Source organism: Delphinapterus leucas, chromosome 5, assembly GCF_059928025.1.
Source record: "Delphinapterus leucas isolate spDelLeu-1000000601 "Yukka" chromosome 5, BTC_Dleu_Yukka2, whole genome shotgun sequence".
NCBI classification, from domain to species: domain Eukaryota; kingdom Metazoa; phylum Chordata; class Mammalia; order Artiodactyla; family Monodontidae; genus Delphinapterus; species Delphinapterus leucas.
Window position 1 is genome coordinate 95,813,204 of NC_143133.1, and position 22,750 is coordinate 95,835,953.

The 22,750-nt window shown below is 41.1% G+C and overlaps 1 long non-coding RNA gene across 1 annotated transcript in view; it reads right to left on the reverse strand.

Moving 5' to 3' along the window:
* The window catches only part of LOC111187685 (uncharacterized), a 461,235-nt gene that overhangs the window by 117,686 nt on the left and 320,799 nt on the right, over window positions 1-22,750 (reverse strand). Inside the window, exon 6 of the long non-coding RNA XR_016393343.1 lies at window positions 8,807-8,854. This is a non-coding gene — a long non-coding RNA (uncharacterized LOC111187685). The remainder of the gene's footprint in view (window positions 1-8,806; window positions 8,855-22,750) is intronic.

The following is a 22,750-nucleotide window of genomic DNA, read 5'->3' on the forward strand; positions in this document are numbered from 1 at the left end:
AGGGATGCTAAGATATTCTGCACTTATAAACAAAAAGAAAATAAACATAGAGGGGAAATAAAGCAAAAAAAACAGGAGAGGCTCCTGATCCCACCAATTAGCTACTTCCAGGGCTCTAAGGCCCTGCCCATTCCAGGCTCTCTCTAGAACACTCTAGAGAAAAAGGGCCCATATTCCATCACAGTACACACCCTGGAGCCCTTAACTCTCATACCCCTGCACACAAACACCTTATGACTTTCCACCAGCCACCAAAGAGCTTTCCAGTGCTGCTGCCTCCCAGAGCCTCCCACTCAGTCCCTGTGTCTGGTCTGAGACTTGCCTCTCCCCTGGTTACTGAGTGACTTTGTCCTTCAGGACAGGCCTTCCTTCCCCTCACACCTCTACCCCCATACAATCTCCCTTGGATACTGGTTGACTCCATAGTAGGCCCAATAGATATTTTATCCACATGATGGCATTATATCTATGTAACAAGAAACATACATACATGCACACCTATTAAAGCCAAGGAGGAGTGAGGGAAAATGAGCACTTGAATTTTTGCATCACTCTTCCACCTGGACTGGAAGAAATAGCCTTTAGGGCAGGGTCTGTATGTCTGCTTATATCACCCCCATGCCTAGCACAGTGCCTGCTGCAATTAAGTACACAATAAATAACTGTTGCATTAAGGAATGAATGAATGCATTCAATGATTTCCCCCACCACTTAACATCCAAAGAGAAAGACTAACTCAGTGCTCTGATACAGGCCCTGATAAACTCTCTGATTTTAAGGACATCATCAATAAAGCCTCCACTGATCCATCTCCAGCACTAAATTCTCTCTGCTCTTCACTTTCCAATGTAAACACCCAACTATGCTAAGCTGGAGAGATAATCAACTAAATAAACAACCCATTTGAGATGGGATCACCCCAAGGCAAAGGCAATACTTTCAAAACTACACATATATTCACTGAGGCAAAATGAATACTCAAAGAAAGAAAAATGCCATATATAGTAAGCTATGTGCCAGGAAATATGATACACACATCATTTACATTGTTTATTTAATCCTTAGAACAACCTTACAAGTTAGAAATTATCATCCTCATTTTGCAGATTTTAAAAGTAAACTTTAGAGAAGTGTTTTTACCCATGGTCACTTGTTCAAGAGGTTGAAAAGCATGAACTTTGGAGCCAAGCTGCCTAGCTTTAAATTCTGACCCTGCCTCTTCCTAGATGGGCGTCTTAGTCCATTCCTATAACAAAATGCCACAGACTGGGTGGCTTATAAACAACAGAAATTTATTTCTCACATTTTTGGAGCCTGGAAGCCCAAGATCAGGGTACCAGCGTGGCCAGGTGAGGGTTGCAGACTTCTCGCTGTGTCTCTACATGGTGGAAGGGTCTCTTCTATAAAAGCATTAATTCCCCTCATGAGAGCTCCACCCTCATGACCTAAGCACTTCCCAAAGGCCCCACCTCCTAATAACATCACCTTTGGAGGGTAGGATCTGAATTTGGAGGGAGGATGCAAACATTCACACTATAGCACTGAGTAAACACAGCTTAGCACATGTGGAGCTAGTAAGTGTACCAGTCTCTCATGGCCAAACCCATCTTTCTGTGACCAGATCTGTGATGCTAGGCCAGGGACTCTACAAAACACATTCCTGCTTAGTCAGCTAGCTTCCTGTTAGCTCTGTCAGTAGAGGGCGCTAGAGAGGGCTGCCAAGCTGGAAGAGCTAGAAGATACTTGCTCCTTCCTGGGTGTTTCCTCTGAGCCTCAATCAGGGGCCCCACCCTTCTCTCCCTCCTGCAGAGCCACTGAATCCAGTTTGTACTGTTCTTGTAGAATCAGCCTTAGAGTCTGCTGGCCAGCACCCTCACTTCAGAGGACTGCATTTCAGCTCAGTGGGGCCCTTCCTCTAAGTAGCTAAGAGGTTTTAGTAATCCCTACTCTTTCCTTTGTTCCATCAGCCCTGCGGGTAATAGCTGCTTCCTGGAACTGCTACCCCTACCCTATACCTTAGAGTTCTCTTTTCACTCTATTACTTGGTTCACAACTTTATAACCACTTAACAGTTCTTCATATCAAATTCACTCTGTTCAAATTATTGGCATGATTTTACTCTCCTGGCTGAACCTGAGGGACACAAGAACACCTACCTAAGAATATTAAATGAGTTTGTCCTTGTAAAGTGCTCATAACTGTACCTGGAGCATAGGATTGGCCATATCAAGGTCAGCGGTTACTTTCAAAGTGTTGAAGCTGGGTTAGAGCCCATGTCTGTCCATCTTCTTCCAGTCAACATGATGTTTCTCTAATAAAAATAGCTACCACCTACTTAGGGACTAGGCTTAGTGCGTTCACAGATGTTACCTGTTTTAATCTTCTTAAACACCTCTTAAGTGTTTTTTCCTCTATCAATTGACATCAAGAAAGGTATTCTGAGTTAAGGTATCCATTATCCTGAGAGGGTTAGGCAAGGTCTCCAAAGAGTGCAAACATCTACACCAGAAGAATAATTTTTTAGCATAAACTTCTCCAAATCCTAAAAACCTATTTACATCATTGTCCTATGTGTCACCAGCAATTAACGTGATTTAAGCATAATGTGTGTGAGCAGAAGCAAGAAGAACTGCAATCCTGCAGCCTGTGGAATGAAAACCACATACACAGAAACATAGACAAAAGGAAAAGGCAGAGGGCTATGTACCAGATGAAGAAACAAGATAAAACTCCAGAAAAGCAATTAAATGAAGTGGAGATAGGCAACTTTCCAGAAAAAGAATTCAGAATAATGATAGTGAAGATGATCCAGGACCTCAGAAAAAGAACGGAGGCAAAGATCGAGGAGATGCAAGAAATGTTTAACAAAGACCTAGAAGAATTAAAGAACAAACAAACAGAGATGAACAATACAATAACTGAAATGAAAAAAATATACTAGAAGGACTCAATAGCAGAATAACTGAAGCAGAAAAACGGATAAGTGACCTGGAAGACACAATGGTAGAATTCACTGCCACAGAACAGAATAAAGAAAAAAGAATGAAGAGAAATGAAAACAGCCTAAGAGACACCTGGGACAACATTAAACGCAACAACATTAACATTATAGGGGTCCCAGAAGGAGAAGAGAGAGAGAAAGGACCCAAGAAAATATTTGAAGAGATTATAGTCAAAAACTTTCCTAACGGCAGAAAGGAAATAGCCACCAAAGTCCAGGAAGTGCAGAGAGTCCCAGGCAGGATAAACCCAAGGAGAAACACAGCAAGACACATAGTAATCAAGCTGACAAAAATGAAAGACAAAGAAAAATTATTAAAAGTATCAAGGGAAAAATGACAAATGCCATAGAAGGGAACTTCCATAGGGTAACAGCTTATTTCTCAGCAGAAACTCTACAAGCCAGAAGGGAGTGGCACGATATATTTAAAGTGATGAAAGGTAAGAACCTACAACAAAGATTACTCTACTCAGCAAGGATCTCATTCAGATTCAATGGAGAAATCAAAAGCTTTACAGACAAGCAAGAGCTAAGAGAATTCAGCACCACCAAACCAGCTTTACAACAAATGCTAAAGGAACTTCTCTAAGTGGGAAACACAAGAGAAGAAAAGGACCTACAGGGCTTCCCAGGTGATGCAGTGGTTAAAAATCCGCCTGCCAATGCAGGGGACGTGGGTTTGAGCCCTGGTCCAGGAAGATCACACATGCCACGGAGCAACTAAGCCTGTGCGCCACAACTACTGAGCCTGCGCCCTAGAGCTTGTGAGCCACAACTACTGAGCCCATGTGCCGCATCTACTGAAGCCCGTGCACCCTAGAGCCCATGCTCTGCAACAAGAGAAGCCACCGCAATGAGAAGCCTGCACACCACAAACGAAGAGTAGCCCCCACTCGCCAAAACTAGAGAAAGCCCGCATGCAGCAACAAAGACCCAACACAGCCAAAAATCATAAACAAAATAAATAAATTTATAAAAAAAAGGACTTACAAAAAAACCCAAAACAATTAAGAAAATGGTAATAGGAACTTACATATCAATAATTACCTTAAACGTGAATGGATTAAATGCTCCAACGAAAAGAAACAGGCTTGCTGAATGGATACAAAAACAAAACCCATATACATGCTGTCTACAAGAGACCTACTTCAGACCTAGGAACACATACAGACTGAAAGTGAGGGGATGGAAAAAGATATTCCATGCAATTGGAAATCAAAAGAAAGCTGGAGTAGCAATACTTATATCAGATAAAATAGACTTTAAAATAAAGAATGTTACAAGAGACAAGGAAGGACACTATATAATTATCAAGGGATCAATCCAAGAAGAAGATATGACAATTTTAAGTATATGCACCCAACATAGGAGCACCTCAATACATAAGGCAAATGCTAACAGCTATAGAAGAGGAAATTGACAGTAACACAATAATAGTGGGGGACTTTAGCACCTCACTTATGCCAATGGACAGATCCTCCAGACAGAAAATAAATAAGGAAACACAAGCTTTAAATGACACAACAGACCAGATAGATATAATTGATATTTATAGGACATTCCATCCAAAAACAGCAGATTACAGTTTCTTCTCAACTGTACATGGAACATTCTCCCAGATAGATCATATCTTGGGTCACAAATCAAGACTCAGTAAATTTAAGAAAATTGAAATCATATCAAACATCTTTTCTGACCACAAGGCTATGAGATTAGAAGTAACTTACAGGGGGAAAAATGTAAAAAGCACAAACACATGGAGGCTAAATGTTACTAAGTAACGAAGAGATCACTGAAGAAATCAAAGAGGAAATAAAAAAATACCTAGAGACAAATGGCAATGAAAACACGATGATCCAAAACCTATGGGATGGAGCAAAAGCAGTTCTAAGAGGGAAGTTTATAGCAATACAATCCTACCTTAAGAAATAAGAAACATCTCAAATAAACCATCTAACCTTACACCTAAAGGAACTAGAGAAAGAAGAACAAACAAAAACCAAACTTAGTAGAAGGAAAGAAATCATAAAGATGAGAGCAGAAATAAATGAAATAGAAACAAAGAAAACAATAGCAAAGATCCATAAACTAAAAGCTGGTTGTTTGAGAAGATAAACAAAATTGATAAACCATTAGCCAGACTCATCAATAGAAAGAGGGAGCGGACTCAAATCAATAAAATAAGAAATGAAAAAGGAGAACAGACAACAGACTGTTGTCTGTTACAACAGACACAGCAGAAATACAAAGCATCATAAGAGACTACTACAAGCAAATCTATGCCAATAAAATGGACAACCTTGAAGAAACGGACAAATTCTTACGAAGGTATAACCTTCCAAGACTGAACCAGGAAGAAATAGAAATATGAACAGACCCATCACAAGTAATGAAATTGAAACTGCGATTTAAAATCTTCCAACAAACAAAAGTCCAGGACCAGATGGCTTCACAGGTGAATTCTACCAAACATTTAGAGAAGAGCTAACACCCATCCTTCTCAAACTCTTCCAAAAAACTGCAGAGGAAGGAACACTCCCAAACGCATTCTACAAGGCCACTATCACCCTGATACCAAAACCAGACAAAGGTACTACAAAAAAGAAAATTACAGAGCAATATCACTGATGAATATTGATGCAAAAATCCTCAACAAAATACTGACAAACAGAATCCAACAACACATTAAAAGGATCATACACCATGATCAAGTGGGATTTATCCAAGGGATGCAAGTATTCTTCAATATACACGAATCAATCAGTGTGATACAGCATATTAACAAATTGAAGAATAAAAACCATATGATCATCTCAATAGATGCAGAAAAAGCTTTTGACAAAATTCAACACCCTTTAGGATAAAAACTCGCCAGAAAGTGGGCATAGAGGGAACCTACCTCAACATAATAAAGGCCATATGTGACAACCCACAGCCAACATCATTCTCAAAGGTGAAAATCTGAAAGCATTTCCTCTAAGATCAGGAACAAGACAAGGATGACCACTCGCGCCACTCTTATTTAACAAAGTTTTGGAAGTCCTAGCGACAGCAATCAGAGAAGAAAAAGAAATAAAAGGAATACAAATTGGAAAAGAAGAAGTAAAACTGTCACTGTTTGCAGATGACATGATACTATACATAGAGAATCCTAACGATGCCACCAGAAAACTACTAGAGCTAATCAATGAATTTGGTAAAGTTGCAGGATACAAAATTAATGCACAGAAATCTCTTGCATTCCTATACACTAACAATGAAAGATCAGACAGAGAAATTAAAGAAACAATCCCATTTACCATTGGAACAAAAAGAATAAAATATCTAGGAATACACCTACCTAAGCAGGTAAAAGACCTGTACTCAGAAAACTATAAGACACTGGTGAAAGAAATCAAAGATGACACAAACAGATGGAGAGATATACCATGTTCTTGGATTGGAAGAATCAATAATGTGAAAATGATTATTGTATCCAAAGCAGTCTACAGATTCAATGTAGTCCCTATCAAATTACCAATGGCATTTTTTACAGAACTAGAACAAAAAATTTCACACTTTGTATGGAGACACAAAAGTCCCCGAATAGCCAAAGCAATCTTGAGTGAAAAAATGGAGCTGGAGGAATCAAACTCCCTGACTTCAGACTATACTACAAACCTACAGTAATCAAGACAATATGGTACTGGCACAAAAACAGAAATATAGATCAATGGAACAGGATAGAAAGCTCAGAGATAAACCCACGCACCTACGGTCAACTAATCTATGACAAAGGAGGCAAGGATATACAATGGAGAAAAGACAGTCTCTTCAATAAGTGGTGCTGGGAAAACTGGACAGGTACACGTAAAAGAATGAAATTAGAACCCTCCCTAGACACCATACACAAAAATAAACTCAAAATGGATTAAAGACCTAAATGTAAGACCGGACACTATAAAACTCTTAGAGGAAAACATAGGAAGAACACTCTTTGGCATAAATCACAGCAAGATCTTTTCTGACCCACCTCCTAGAGTAATGGAAATAAAAACAAAAATAAACAAATGGGACTTAATGAAACTTAAAAGCTTTTGCACAGCAAAGGAAACCATAAACAAGACAAAAAGACAACCCTCAGAATGGGAGAAAATATTTGCAAACGAATCAACAGACAAAGGATTAATCTCCAAAATATATAAACAGCTCATGCAGCTCAATATTAAAAAAACAAACAACCCAATCCAAAAATGGGCAGAAGACCTAAATAGACATTTCTCCAAAGACATACAGACGGCCAAGAAGCACATGAAAAGCTGCTGAACATCACTAATTATTAGAGAAATGCAAATCAAAACTACAATCAGGTATCACCTCACACCAGTTAGACTAGCATCATCAGAAAATCTACAAACAACAAATGCTGGAGAGGGTGTGGAGAAAAGGGAACCCTCTTTCACTGTTGGTGGGAATGTACATCGATACAGCCACTATGGAGAGTAGTATGGAGGTTCCTTAAAAAACTACAAATAGAACTACCATATGACCCAGCAATCCCACTACTGGGCATATATCCAGAGAAAACCATAATTCAAAAAGACACATGCACCCCAATGTTCATTGCAGCACTGTTTATAATAGCGAGGTCATGGAAGCAACCTAAATTTCCATAGACAGACGAATGGATAAAGAAGATGTGGTACATATATAACAGTGGAATATTACTCAGCCATAAAAAGGAACGAATTGGGTCATTTGTAGAGACATGGATGGATATAGAGACTGTCATACAGAGTGAAGTAAGTCAGAAAAAAAAACAAATATCGCATATTAACACATATATGTTAAATCTAGAAAAGTGGTACAGATGAACCAGTTTGCAAGGCAGAAATAGAGACACAGATGTCGAGAACTGACATATGGACACCAAGGGGGGAAAGTGGGGGGGGGGATGAGTTGGGAGATTGGGATTGACAGTATACACTAATATGTATAAAATAGATAACAAATAAGAGCCTGCTGTATAAAAAATTTAAATTAAATTTAAAAATAAAAAGAAGGAGCGGCAGCCTGCTAGCCTCAGACCAAGAGCCCAACTCCATCTCTAAAAAAAAAAAAAAAGTGTGTGCATCTAAGGATTAAAATTTTGGAATTTCAAATTTTCTCGTTTTGTACATCTAAAATATCAATGAAATATTATAGAATTTAAAAAATTACTAAGTGCCTATTTTGTGCTAGGCACTGGGTTATAAGTGCTTTCACATATATTATATCATTTTATCCTTAAAATGTACTACATTAAGAGGTACAATCATCTTCATACAAATATGTCCAGGGTCACATAGCTAGTAAAGTGACAGAATCAGGAATTGAAGCCAATTCTTTCTGCCTCACGGAGCTCATGATTTAGCCAATTCACCACAGGTCATAGGTGAGGGTCATTCTCCACAGCAGATGCTGAGAGAATGAAGTTTAGTAAAAATATGAACTAAGACAGGAACAAATCCCTTCACTGCGAAGGGCTAAGAAAATAAAGAGCTGAATCTGGGAGAGTACCTTCTGACCTTGCTTTCAGAATTGTTTGTAAGCCATGGCAATTCCGAGGTTCTGTCACTGGGCTGCTAGATTCCATTTCAATTCAAGGATCTCTCTCCAATTTCATTATTGCAATTATGGAGGCAAAGTAAATGAAAACCAAAAACACTTTGTTTCTGGGTAATCCTTGCCTTCCAAAAACAAATCATTCTTTTCAGGAAAAAACATAAGCAGTCAGCAAACTAATTTTTTTTTAAAGGAGCAATGCAGAGGGGGAAAATAGCATACCTTTTGCTTGGTGCTTGATTTCAGGCCAACTCGGGAGTGACTTTTGGACTAGAGGAAAAATGAGAAAGAAATTTATGAAGAACACAGTAGAATGGTAGAACTTATTCTGAAGTCATTTCTTCTAGAAGGTATAAGTTTTCATTTAATAGCCAAAAGAAAAGTAATTAATTAATTTTTAAAAATCCTTTCCCCTAGCCTTCTTTCACAGCCTCTGGAAATCTAAGAATAGAAGCAGAGCATAGACTCCAGTGTTGAGTTTTACATACTAAATGGAAGACTGTTTAAGTCCTGGAGCTGAGACAGCAAAGATGCACCTACGCTTTGTCAATGCCTGGCTCATATTTACCGACTCAGCATCTTTCTTAGAGGACACCAGCAGAAACTGAAAATTGCAACGCATGAGCAAATAACTTCCAGCTATAATAAGGCAAAAGGAAAGGAGGGGAAATGAACAAAAGAAGAGGAAAGGAAGAAAGAAGAGGAGAGAAAAGAAAAAAAAATGCTCTATAAATTGGAAAAAGAGAAAATAGAGGCAGAATGAAGAAAAGGGCACGTTTATGGCAAGATTTCCAAGAGCATTTCAATAGAGAAGATTTTAATCTCTGCTAATTTAAATGTATTTTCAGTAGGTGGAAACGAAGCTCTCAAAAACATTAGTTCTAATAGAGGGCTTTTTATTTTCCAACTTGTTCAAGATTATCTAATCTTATTTGGAATTAGGAAAGGTAAAACAAGCATTAATTAAGAATATTTTGGTATAGATACCATTATGATTTTTCTCCCAATGAGAAAAAAGCAAAATCAAGCTTACTATGTTTAGCATTCAGATGGTGAATACATATGGCATTAAGTGTACGATGAATCAAAGTTAACTCTAAACCAATTACTACACTGTACCTAGAAAAAAGCCTAGTCTGTAGTCCTCAAATTGTTTGATCCCAGGATTACTTTACACTCTTAAATATTATAGGGGTCCCCAAAGAGCTTTTGTTTATGTGGGTTATATCCATTGACAATCACTGTCCTAGCAACTGGAAATGAGAATTTTTTTAAATATGCATTTATTAATTCATTTTAAAATAGCAATAATAAACCCACTACATGTTAAATAACATATTTTTATGTATTTTATGTATATTCCTAAACAGAAAAAATTAGTGAGAAGATGGTATATTTTTCATGTTTTTGCAAATCTCTGATGTTTAGCTTAAATAGAAGACAGATCCTCATACCAGCTTCTGCATTTAATCTATTTTGATATGATATGTTTTTGGTTGAAGTAAATGAAAAGAATTCAGCCTCGCTCAGTTATGTAGTTGGAAAAGGAAAAAGTATTTGTAATAATCTTTTCAAATAATTGTGAATATTCTTCTCTGATATGACCTCAAAACTTGACAATTGGTAGTTTCTTAAAGGTTAGTGACTATGTAGAATAAATCATACCAATGAACTTTTTATACTCTGTTACATAAAAACTGGTTGATCTATCTTGCACTTTGAACAGATTTTTCACCCACACATGTTTGTAGCATCATGCATTGGATCATCTGGAAAGCAGTGGTTCTCAAACTTTATAGAGTTCACAAAGATCATTTAGGGGGCTCTTAACCATGTAATCTGCTGAAACTCCAAGTCAGGAGGTCTGGGGTGGCTCCCAGGAATGTGCATGCTAACAAGCATCTAAGGAAATTCAAATAGATACATGGTCCACTAACTACAACTTGAGGACCACTTGCCTGTGAAGAATGGTGGTAACTTGGGATGAGAAGTAGGAAAACACGGAAAATGGCGTTAATGCTCTCTCTCTTTCTCTTTGAAGAATACAAATAAATGAACCTCTTTTCCCTTTCTCTTTTAAATGCCTGGTGTTAAAATTCTTAATCTGATTGAACCAGTGGGTGGCACAGGATAACTGAAACAGGCTGAATGTTGGTAAAGTACTCAAGCTACTCCAGAAGCAGATCTGCAACGGTTCTTTAGCCTCTCCAGTTTAAAAACATAAGCACACAGATTCTGTGTTTATGTATATTTTTAGAAATTTAGTTGGGTTTCTATGCCATATTAAATGCCATAAACATCTGTGAGTATGGCCTTTATACTCAACTCAAAGTCATAATAGCAAACATGACCTAAAAGACAAGACTTCCATTTATAAAAGGGATTAAAAGCTGTGATGGTTAGTTTTACGTCAACTTGACTGGGCTAAGGGATGCTCAGATATCTGGTAAAACATTATTTCTAGGTATATCTGTGAGGATGTTTCTGGAAGAGATTAACGTTAGATTCAGCAGACTAAGAGGTCCAGCCTCACCAGTATGGGTGGGCACCATCCAAACTGTTGGGGCCTCAAATGGGAGCAAAGGCTAAGGAAGAACAAATTCCCTATCTTCTTGAATTGGGAGGTCCATCTTTTCCTGCCCTTGAAGAAATATATATATATATATATATATATATTATATATATATAGAGAGAGAGAGAGAGAGAGAGAGAGAGAGAGAGAGAGAGAGAGAGAGAGAAATATATACATATATAGAAATATATACATATATAGAAATATATTTCTACTGGTTCTGTTTGTCTGGAGAACCCTGATTAATACAAAAGCCAATCCAGTTCCAGAGAAATAACATTTTCATTTGACATTAAATGAGTTCTTTGATTTCTTCTTGCAAATGTCTTATCTAGACAGAATGGAGGTTGGACCTGGTAAAATACCACCTGCATTGTATGTATCATGCTATACATTAAGTCCACACTTACAAAAGTGTGGCCTTCTAAAAATTTCTTTCATTAGTTAGGTGTTAAGGACTTAGAGCTTATTTCCACATAGAAGTAATTTTTTTTTTTTTGCGGTACGCGGGCCTCTCACTGCTGTGTCCTCTCCCATTGCGGAGTACAGAATCCGGACGCGCAGGCTCAGCGGCCATGGCTCACGGGCCCAGCCGCTCCGCGGCATGTGGGATCTTCGCGGAACGGGGCACGAACCCGCGTCCCCTGCATCGGCAGGCAGACTCCCAACCACTGCGCCACCAGGGAAGCCCAGAAGTAATTTTATAGGCTACAACACAAAGCCCTATTTAACCTCTGATATAAGCAAAATGCTCTGCAAGTTCAATAATAAAAAAAAAGTATACTATCACAGTACTAACACCTATACAAAGCATAAACATACTAAAAATCAATTAAGAAACCATTTTGCTTTTCTATACATCTTGAAAAATAAAAAAGTATGTGTAATTTGAAGAAGATGGAGACTAAGGTAGAAACTCTGGAATTCCGAAGTGGCCTTACTAGAAATTTCAGGACATGGTATTCACTGCTAACGCATGACGGCTCATGTTTGATGCTCCCCCCACACCTCCCCTCCCAAGCAGATGGTTTTGCTTTTCTTGATTCAAGTGCAACCCAGCATTACTCTGCTCTGTAGCATCTATGAATAGGGTCACTTAGGACTACTAAGGGGTGAAGAAAAGCAGGAAAACAAAGTGGTTGTTAAGCATCTCCCTGTGGCAGGGCACACTGTGCCCAGGCTAGCCCTCACTGGGGATTGACTATTGCCCATTGTCACCTGTGGTCCAACACAGAATCAGGGGAGACAATCAAAAGGGGGGGAAAGCTTGTTTTCCTCAAATAAATGAGTAAAATTGAAAAGAGAGGAAAGATGGGGAAGGAAGAAAGATAAAGAAGAAACTAAGATAAAAATAATAAACACCAGCAGCTCACCTTTTCTGAGCACTTACACTGTGTTCCCAGCACACCATCCAACTTACATCTTTTACATGACCCACATAACATGGCTAAGAGATAGGTATAATTATATTATTATCTCAATTTTATAGAGGGGAAGACTGAGGCATAGGAAGCAAAATAATTTGCCCAAACTCATACTGCTGTTAAGTGGCAGGACCAAGACGTGAACTAGTTGGTCTGATTCAAAGCCCATGGTCTTAAAAACTACTACACTATTTATATGGGAATAATTGCCCAGGGAAGAATTTAGCAGAGACTAGAGTAGTGAAAATCAGAGAATACCCAGAAACTGTGTTGCACAACAATCGCTTCAAGAGAAAGAAAGGAAGTTGTAGGGAAAAGGTAGTAGATCAGAAATGTACCCAAGTCAGACTTGAGCTGGCATCAGTGGCCAAGGACCCCAAGATGTTCTCTAGAGGCAGCAAATGGCAGAAGGGAAGGAGAGCAGAGCGGCTTTGTGGTGAGGCAGGAAGGGGAAGGGTTATTAATTAACTGGACCACATCTGCAACAAACATTCACAAATCAGGTGCACCTCATCTGCGGAATGCCTGCATGGTATTTTATTGTAGTCTTCAAGACATTTAAATAAAAATAGCCTACCTCATAAGGCTAACCCTCCACCCCACATACACACAGCGTACATAAAAAAGTGACAGCAGCAGCTGAAGGAAACGTTATAAAAGAAATCCTTGATTTTCTTCTATAGTCAAATTATACCAAGTTGTCCTCGAATTCTGACCTGAACTCTTGTTAAGTCAGTGTTAATTAAAACAGTGGGTTCTGTAAAGTTACTCCGAAGTTGAAAACAGCAAGAGATGAATGTGCTTCTGTTTTCCAGACTTATTTATGAAAACGAGCATTCTGACATCTAAGTCTGCAGTCGTGATTGAGTACATAGCAAGCAGGACTTGAACGGAAACCAAAAGGGAATGTAAGTGACCTCTCCCAGCAAATACCACCCCTTCTCCCCACGAGCAATCCTGCCCACATCAGAAAAGGCACCCCAGTATGTGATTTCTCTGCTACTTTTAGCAGAATTAGGACATGTTTCAGTTTTCCCTACCAACAGTAAGAATTCAGTTTAAACCCCTGATGAAACTGACAAGGGAGCACCCTTAAATATGGTCTCTGGTCTGAGTTCCCTTAATTGGAGCTGCAGGCTAATTTAATGGGCTCACTCTCAAATGGGGTGATTAGCAACCCAATAAATCATGTGAGTCCAAGCCGGCTCTCTTAGCAGGCTGTATTCAGAAGTGTCACCCCATGTTCAGAGGCTGGAACAAGGGACACCTCTGAATTGATGTGACATTAAAAATCCTCCCACTTCACATCCTTGTCTGTGCTTGCCTTCCAGAACACAAAAGAAGAAATGGCTGAAACAGAAAGGTTCCAGAAACAAGAGCGTCTGCCACATAATGATTTGCCAGGTGATAACAGTGCAGTCATTAAAAGAAGATACTCCCCTGCCCTGTGGATTGTTTCTTAATCGGATCCTCTTTGGAAGAAATCATAAAGACAGTTGAATTCAAAAGGTCTATGATGCTCTGAAATGCAATTCTTCATAATGTAGGGCCCCGCCTCCTTAACTGAGGGAGAGGGAAAGTATCTCACTCTCCAACAGAAGTTTAAGGAGTCCTTCCTTTCCGGTATAAATGACTGGGACAAAATTCCTCTCTGGTCACTGAGCTGCTGTCAGGTCCTTCTAGATTCCCTTTCTCTGGTTTTATTCTCTTCTCACACCTTGGGTCACTGGACCCAACTCCATCTGAAGGGAGATGACTGGATGGTCTAATCTAGGAGCAGTGGTGAGTCACCATCGTTGCTGCTGAACTTTTGTCTGCCCTTCTCTCTGGTAACAGTGCCATATGTCTGTATCAGTCAGGCTCCCGGCAAGAAACAGAGGGCACTCTAGCGAGAGTTTAATGGAGGGATGTTGCACGGAGGTGTAGACAGGATCAAGGGAAAGCAGTAAGGGGTGGCGGGGATGCACCCCAAGCTAACATCAGTGGTCAGTAATTATCACCGCTGACCGAAGGGAGAGCTGTAGCCCAGGAGACAGCACTATGGGGAACGCTGCAGCTTCCACACCGCAACCCAGCTGGCAAAGAGGCAGAGAAGTCTACCCCTCACCCTCCCAGCACCGGCCGCCACAGCCCATCCATCGGCCAAACGCGGGTGGAAGCCAGAGGACGAGGGACTTAAGAGTCTGTAGAAGTCAGCCTCCCGGTGCAACGGGACATCTCCAGCACCAGCACTTCAGCCTTTCTTTAGGACTCGCCACCTTCCCGTGCCTTTTCCCTTCGTAAGGGTAAGTATTTTGTGGTGAGACTATGAATAGGTCTGTTTTTCATAGTTCTTCACCAACGTTCAATCTGTGTCAGTTTGAACTCACGGTTCCCTGTTTTATTCAGTGGGTTTTAACCTCTTAGTGTCGTTATTTATTTTTGAAGCTCAAATTGTCCCAGATGTGGCGTGTGGAGCCCTTCAAACTGCTCCTGAGTCCTTTGGACATGCTCCTCTCACTCTCTAAGTGCTTCCTTACTTTCACGCACAAAATGTTGCAGGTTCATCTTTTGCCTTCCCTGCCCAACCCTTCAATCAGCCATTTCTCCAAGAATCCCTGGCTCCTTTCAGTGGAGAATGGTATTTAGAAACCATAGGATATTTATATTTAAAAAGCAATATCTACTGCATAGACATACATTTACATTTATATTGATCTTTTACTCTACATCTCTATCTTGCCATCTATCTATCCATCCATCCATCCATCCACAACCAGAAAATCACGAATCCACACCAATACCTCCAGTTCCAATCCAGTGTCACAGGGTTGATTTTATCCTTCCCCCTTTCCATATTTGCACCACGTTTCTCTCACAGCGGGAATCCGGCCCCTCCTCGCCCTGCCTGGGCTCGGACCCTCTCCGGAAGCTGCCTGCCTGCACAGGGGGAGCCTTGTCAATCTTCTCAGGCGCTGACACCTCACTCTGGGCCACCTTTGTCCACAGACACCCTCCTCATCCCGCCTGGGCTCCAACACGCCATGCCAGGCCATCCTCTGCTCTGGACCCCCTCCTCATGCTGCCTGATCTCCAGTACCTGCACTGGATGGACACCTCCTCACCTCACTCAGGCTTTGACACAATACACTGAGCAGCCGTCCTACTGGATGCTCTTCTTATGCACCCCCTGCACAGAACAGCCTCCCTCTGGGATGCCCTCCTCACCCCCATTGGGTCCAACACCCTGCTCTGTGCCACCTCGGCTTTCCACCCCTGCCCCCAGCAGACTCTTAGCTTGCTCAGCCCCACTTAATGGCTTTTAAGTGGAATGGTTCAGAAAGGGAAAGGAAAAGACTGGAAGAAGAAAAGAAACAGAAAGAGGAAGAACACGAGTGTTGATTTTATAGAATATAAACCAAGGGTATTAGTGGCCATGTTACCCCCATCACAAAGAACTGCCTAAGAAAAATGTGTGAACACCTGGGTCCAGCCATGCCTGAAGCCAGGTATACAACCAGATGTTCACTATGTAAAGCAATAAATTAAATTATGTGCTCAAGCTAGTTTCAGCTGGGATTTATGGCACTAGGAATTGGCAAAATCTTAATAAATAGCATCACCTTTGTTTTTAATCTAATTTTTATCTTGTGGTATAATTCTAATAACTGACTGGGGTTCTACAATATATCTAAGTCCTTATTAGGTATCATAACTCATATAACTGGATTTTCCCTTTAATAACTTGACAATACACCCACCATACTGTGAGCAGGATTATATTATTGTCTTTCTACACTTTGAGCAGAACCCAACCTCTAGCATGTACTCCATAAATATTTGTTGACTCTGGCATGAGATCACACTTTGTTCTTTATAGGCCCCACTAAGAACTGAAGTCATATCCCTCAATCTGAGCCTGGTATCTGGGACCCTATGCCCTTAGAATGCTGACAGGCGTCCTAAAGAAAACTGCAGGCTTATATACTTAAAAGGTCACATATTATTCTGATAATCATGGTGAAAACTAACACTGTTGTGTTCTTCTAAGTGCCACAGGCTTTACATATAGTATCTCATTTAATTCTCACAACAAATCCTATAGTATGGGTACTATTATTGTCAGTCCCATTTGAAAAAGAAAACCAAAGCTCAGAGAGGTTACCTGATTTGCCCAAAGGCACCCATCTAGTCAGTGCCTGTGCCAGGATTTGAACTCAGTCAGCCTGTCTTCAAAGCTGCCTTCCTTTTTTCCTTTTAGATCATCTCTGATTTTTCTTCCAATTTGTAAATGTGGTAAAACACACCTAAAATTTACCATAGTACCCATTTTTAAGTGTATGGTTCAGTAATATTAAGTGCATTCACATTGCTGTGCAACTGAGCTCCTGAACTTTTTCATCTTGTGAAACTGAAACCCTACACCTGTTAAATAATGCCTCCTGGGCTTCCCTGGTGGCGCAGTGGTTGAGAGTCCGCCTGCCGTTGCTGGGGATGCGGGTTCGTGCCCCGGTCCGGGAAGATCCCACATGCCGCGGAGCGGCTGGGCCCGTGAGCCATGGCCGCTGAGCCTGCGCGTCCGGAGCCTGTGCTCCGCAACGGGAGAGGCCACAACAGTGAGAGGCCCGCGTACCGCAAAAAAAAAAAAAAATAATAATAATAATAATAATAATGCCTCCTTCCCCAGTTCCCCCAGCCCCTGGAAACCACTACTAGTCTACTTTCTCTATCTATGAGTTTGACTAATCTAGGAACCTCATATAAGCGGAATAATACATACAGTGTTTTTCTGTGTGTGACTAGTTTATTTCACTTAGCATAATGTCCTCAAAGTTCATCCACATTGCAGCATATGTCAGGACTGCTTTCCTTTTTAAGGCTGAATAATATTCCATTGCATGTATATACCACGTTTTGTCCATTCATCTGTTGATGGACATTTGTGTTGCTTCCAAAAGCTGCCCTTCCTAACCACTGCATGTAATCAACTCCCATATGCCCCGCTGCCTGCTCTCTACATTCACACCCTCCTCCGGGATTGCCCCGGCTTGGGCGCCGTGGTCTGCCTACCTGCCTGTTCTTTCTTGCCACTGTCAGCTGGTGCCTCTTACTGGTGCTCTCCTAGCACCTGTCTACCCGGGAAGGAGCGGAAAGGAGGGCTTTCGTTCTAAGGTCCAGTTTCTCCCTGTCTACCCTGGTGGCCATGGTTCACCCTCTATGCCAGCCCTATCAGGAACCACAAAGGACAGGGTTTCTAAGGAGTGGTACTCCCCAGCACACCAATTACTTGGGAGATGAATCCTTCCTATCACTTTTGAACGTCCCTCTCAGGCACGCCACTGACTGAAGCCAGGAAGCTCCTACTGCTATTAATAACGCTACAGACAGGAGGAAAAGAATGAGCCGTGTTCAAAAATAAAACAATGATGAACGCAGCACACGAACAAGGCCAAGACAAATGACTATAATGTATTCTGGATTCATACGCTTCCAAGGCTAATTAATGTGCCGAAGTCTAACACTGAGCATTCTCTGAAAACACAATGCCACAAGGAAAATACTAATAAAGACCAGTTACTTTCACATGATAAACTCCAAAGCAAGGGTTATGTCCGTCTTCTTCTCTCTAGCTCTCTGAAGGTACAAAGTAAGCACTTATTCATGAAACTAACAAAAATCCAGACGAAGGAATGCCTTTTTCCGCTCGCCCCGCTCTATTAGCTCTATTAGTTATTTTAGCAAGAAAAGGGGACATGAGCGTGTTACTTACCACAACAAAAAGAAGAGGATTAAGATTAAAGGGTATTGACAATACCCAGTACTGGCTTACAGGAAGATGGCAGAAGAGTAAGACGCGGAGATCACCATCCTCCCCACAGATACACCAGAAATACACCTACACGTGGAACAACTCCTACAAAACACCTACTGAATGCTGGCAGAAGACCTCAGACCTCCCAAAAGGCAAGAAACACCCCACGTACCTGGGTAGGGCAAAAGAAAAAAGAAAAAACAGAGACAAAAGGATAGGGACAGGACCTGCACCAGTGGGAGGGAGCTGTGAAGGAGGAAAGGTTTCCATACACTAGGAAGCCCCTTCGCGGGCAGAGACTGCGGGTGGCGGAGGGGGAAAGCTTCGGAGCCGCGGAGGAGAGCACAGTAACAGGGGTGCGGGGGGCAAAGCGGGGAGATTCCCGCACAGAGGATCGGTGCCGACCTGCACTCACCAGGCCGAGAGGCTTGTCTGCTCCCCCGCCGGGGCGGGTGGGGCTGCGAGCTGAGGCTCGGGCTTCGGTCGGAGCGCCGGGAGAGGACTGGGGTTGGCGGCGAGAACACAGCCTGCAGGGGACTAGTGCACCACGGCTAGCCGGGAGGGAGTCCGGGAAAAGTCTGGACCTGCCGAAGAGGCAAGAGACTTTTTCTTCCCTCTTTGTTTCCTGGTGCGCGAGGAGAGGGAATTAAGAACGCTGCTTAAAGGAGCTCCAGAGACGGGCGCGAACCGCAGCTAAAAGTGCGGACCCCAGAGACAGGCACGAGACGCTAAGGCTGCTGCTGCCGCCACCAAAAAGCCTGTGTGCGAGCACAGGTCACTCTCCACACCTCCCCTCCCGGGAGCCTGTGCAGCCCACCACTGCCAGGCTCCCGGGAACCAGGGACAACTCCCCCGGAAGAACGCACGGCACGCCTCAGGCTGGTGCAACGTCACGCCAGCCTCTGCCGCCGCAGGCTCGCCCCGCACTCCGTGCCCCTCCCTCCCCCCAGCCTGAGTGAGCCAGAGCCCCCGAATCAGCGGCTCCTTTAACCCCGTCCTGTCTGAGCGAACAACAGACGCCCTCCGGCGACTTACACTTAGAGGCGGGGCCAAATCCAAAGCTGAGCCCCTGGGAGCTGTGAGAACAAAGAAGAGAAAGGGAAATCTCTCCCAGCAGCCTCAGAAGCAGTGGATTAAAGCTCCACAATCAACTTGATGTGCCCTGCATCTGTGGAATACCTGAATAGACAACGAATCATCCCGAATTAAGGAGGTGGACTTTGAGAGCAAGATTTATGATTTTTTCCCCTTTTCCTTTTTTTTGTGAGTGTGTATGTGTATGCTTCTGTGTGGGATTTTGTCTGTATAGCTTTGCTTCCATTTGTCCGAGGGTTTTATCCGTCCGTCTTTTTGTTTTGTTTTTTCGCTTTTTTTAAATTTTTTTCTTAATAATTACTTTTTATTTTAATAACTTTATTTTATTTTACTTTATCTTCGTTCTTTCCATCCTTTCCTCCTTTAGACAACGAATCATCACAAATTGAGGAGGTGGACTTTGAGAGCAAGATTTATGATTTTTTCCCCTTTTCCTCTTTTTGTGACTGTGTATGTGTATGCTTCTGTGTGAGATTTTGTCTGTATACCTTTGCTTCCAACATTTGTCCTAGGACTCCATCTGTCCGATTTTTTGTTTTCTCTTAATAATTACTTTTTATGTTAATAACTTTATTATATTTTATCTTATTTTATTTTATTTTACTTTATCATCTTTCTTTCTTTTTATCCTTCCTTCCCTCCTTCCTTCCTTTCTCCCTCTCTCCCTCCTTTCTTTCTTTCTTTCTCTCTTTCTTTCTACTTCTACTAATTCTTTCTTTCTACTTTTTCTCCCTTTTATTCTGAGCCGTGTGGATGAAAGGCTCTTGGTGCTGCAGCCAGGAGTCAGTGCTGTGCCTCTGAGGTGGGAGAGCCAACTTCAGGACATAGTCCACAAGAGACCTCCCAGCTCCATATAATATCAAATGGTGAAAATGTCCCAGACATCTCCATCTCAACACCAGCACCCAGCTTCACTCAACGACCAGCAAGCTACAGTGCTGCTGGACACCCTATGCCAAACAACTAGCAAGACAGGAACACAACCCCACCCATTAGCAGAGAGGCTGCCTAAAATCATAATAAGTCCACAGACACCCCAAAACACACCACCAGACGTGGACCTGTCCACCAGAAAGACAAGATCCAGCCTCATCCATCAGAACACAGGCACTAGTCCCCTCCACCAGGAAGCCTACACAACCCAGTGAACCAACCTTAGCCACTGGGGACAGACACCAAAAACAATAGGAACTACGAACCTGCAGCCTGCAAAAAGGAGACCCCAAACACAGTAAGATAAGCAAAATGAGAAGACAGAAAAACACACAGCAGATGAAGGAGCAAGATAAAAATTCACCAGACCTAACAAATGAAGAGGAAATAGGCAGTCTACGTGAAAAAGAATTCAGAATAATGATAGTAAATATGATCCAAAATCTTGGAAATAGAATAGACAAAATGCCAGAAACATTTAACAAGGACCTAGAAGAACTAAAGATGAAACAAACAATGATGAACAACACAATAAATGAAATGAAAAATACTCTAGATGGGATCAATAGCAGAATAACTGAAGCAGAAGAACGGATAAGTGACCTGGAAGATAAAATAGTGGAAATAACTACTGCAGAGCAGAATAAAGAAAAAAGAATGAAAAGAACTGAGGACAGTCTCAGAGACCTCTGGGACAACATTAAACGCACCAACATTTGATTATAGGGGTTCCAGAAGAAGAAGAGAGAAAGAAACGGACTGAGAAAATATTTGAAGAGATTATAGTTGAAAACTTCCCTAATATGGGAAAGGAAATAGTCAATCAAGTCCAGGAAGCATGGAGAGTCCCATACAGGATAAATCCAAGGAGAAATACGCCAAGACACATATTAACCAAACTGTCAAAAATTAAATACAAAGAAAACACATTAAAAGCAGCAAGGGAAAAATAACACACAAGGGAATCCCCATACGGTTAACAGCTGATCTTTCAGCAGAAACTCTGCAAGCCAGAAGGGACTGGCAGGACATATTTAAAGTGATGAAGGAGAAAAACCTGCAACCAAGATTACTCTACCCAGCAAGGATCTCATTCACATTTGATGGAGAAATTAAAACCTTTACAGACAAGCAAAAGCTGAGAGAGTTCAGCACCACCAAACCAGCTCTACAACAACTGCTAAAGGAACTTCTCTAGGCAAGAAACACAAGAGAAGGAAAAGACCTACAATAACGAACCCAAAGCAATTTAGAAAATGGAAATAGGAGCATACATATTGATAATTACCTTAAATGCAAATGGACTAAATGCTCCCACCAAAAGATACAGATTGGCTGAATGGATACAAAGACAACACCCATATATTTGCTGTCTTTAAGAGACCCACTTCCGACCTAGAGACACATACAGACTGAAAGTAAGGGGATGGAAAAAGATATTTCATGCAAATGGAAACCAAAAGAAAGCTGGAGTAGCAATTCTTGTATCAGACAAAATGGACTTTAAAATAAAAACTATTAGAAGAGACAAAGAAGGACACTACATAATGATCAAGGGATCGATCCAAGAAGAAGATATAACAATTGTAAATATTTATGCACCCAACATAGGAGCACCTCAATACATAAGGCAAATACTAACAGCCATAAAAGGGGAAATCGACAGTAACACATTCATAGTAGGGGACTTTAACACCCCACTTTCACCAAAGGACAGATCATCCAAAATGAAAATAAATAAAAAAACACAAGCTTTAAATGATACATTAAACAAGATGGACTTAATTGATATTTATAGGACATTCCATCCAAAAACAACAGAACACACACTTTTCTCAGGTGCTCATGGAACATTCTCCAGGATAGATCATATCTTGGGTCACAAATCAAGCCTTTGTAAATTTAAGAAAATCAAAATTGTATCAAGTATCTTTTCCGACCACAATGCTATGAGGCTAGATATCAATTACAGGAAAAGCTCTGTAAAAAATACAAACACATGAAGGCTAAACAATACACTACTTAATAACGAAGTGATCACTGAAGAAAACAAAGAGGAAATAAAAAAATACTTAGAAACAAATGACAATGGAGACACGACAACCCAAACTCTATGGGATGCAGCAAAAGCAGTTCTAAGAGGGAAGTTTATAGCAGTACAATCCTACCTTAAGAAACAGGAAGCATCTCGAATAAACAACCTAACCTTGCACCTAAAGCAATTAGAGAAAGAAGAACAAAAAAACCCCAAAGTTAGCAGAAGGAAAGAAATCATAAAGATCAGATCAGAAATAAATGAAAAAGAAATGAAGGAAACGATAGCAAAGATCAATAAAACTAAAAGCTGGTTC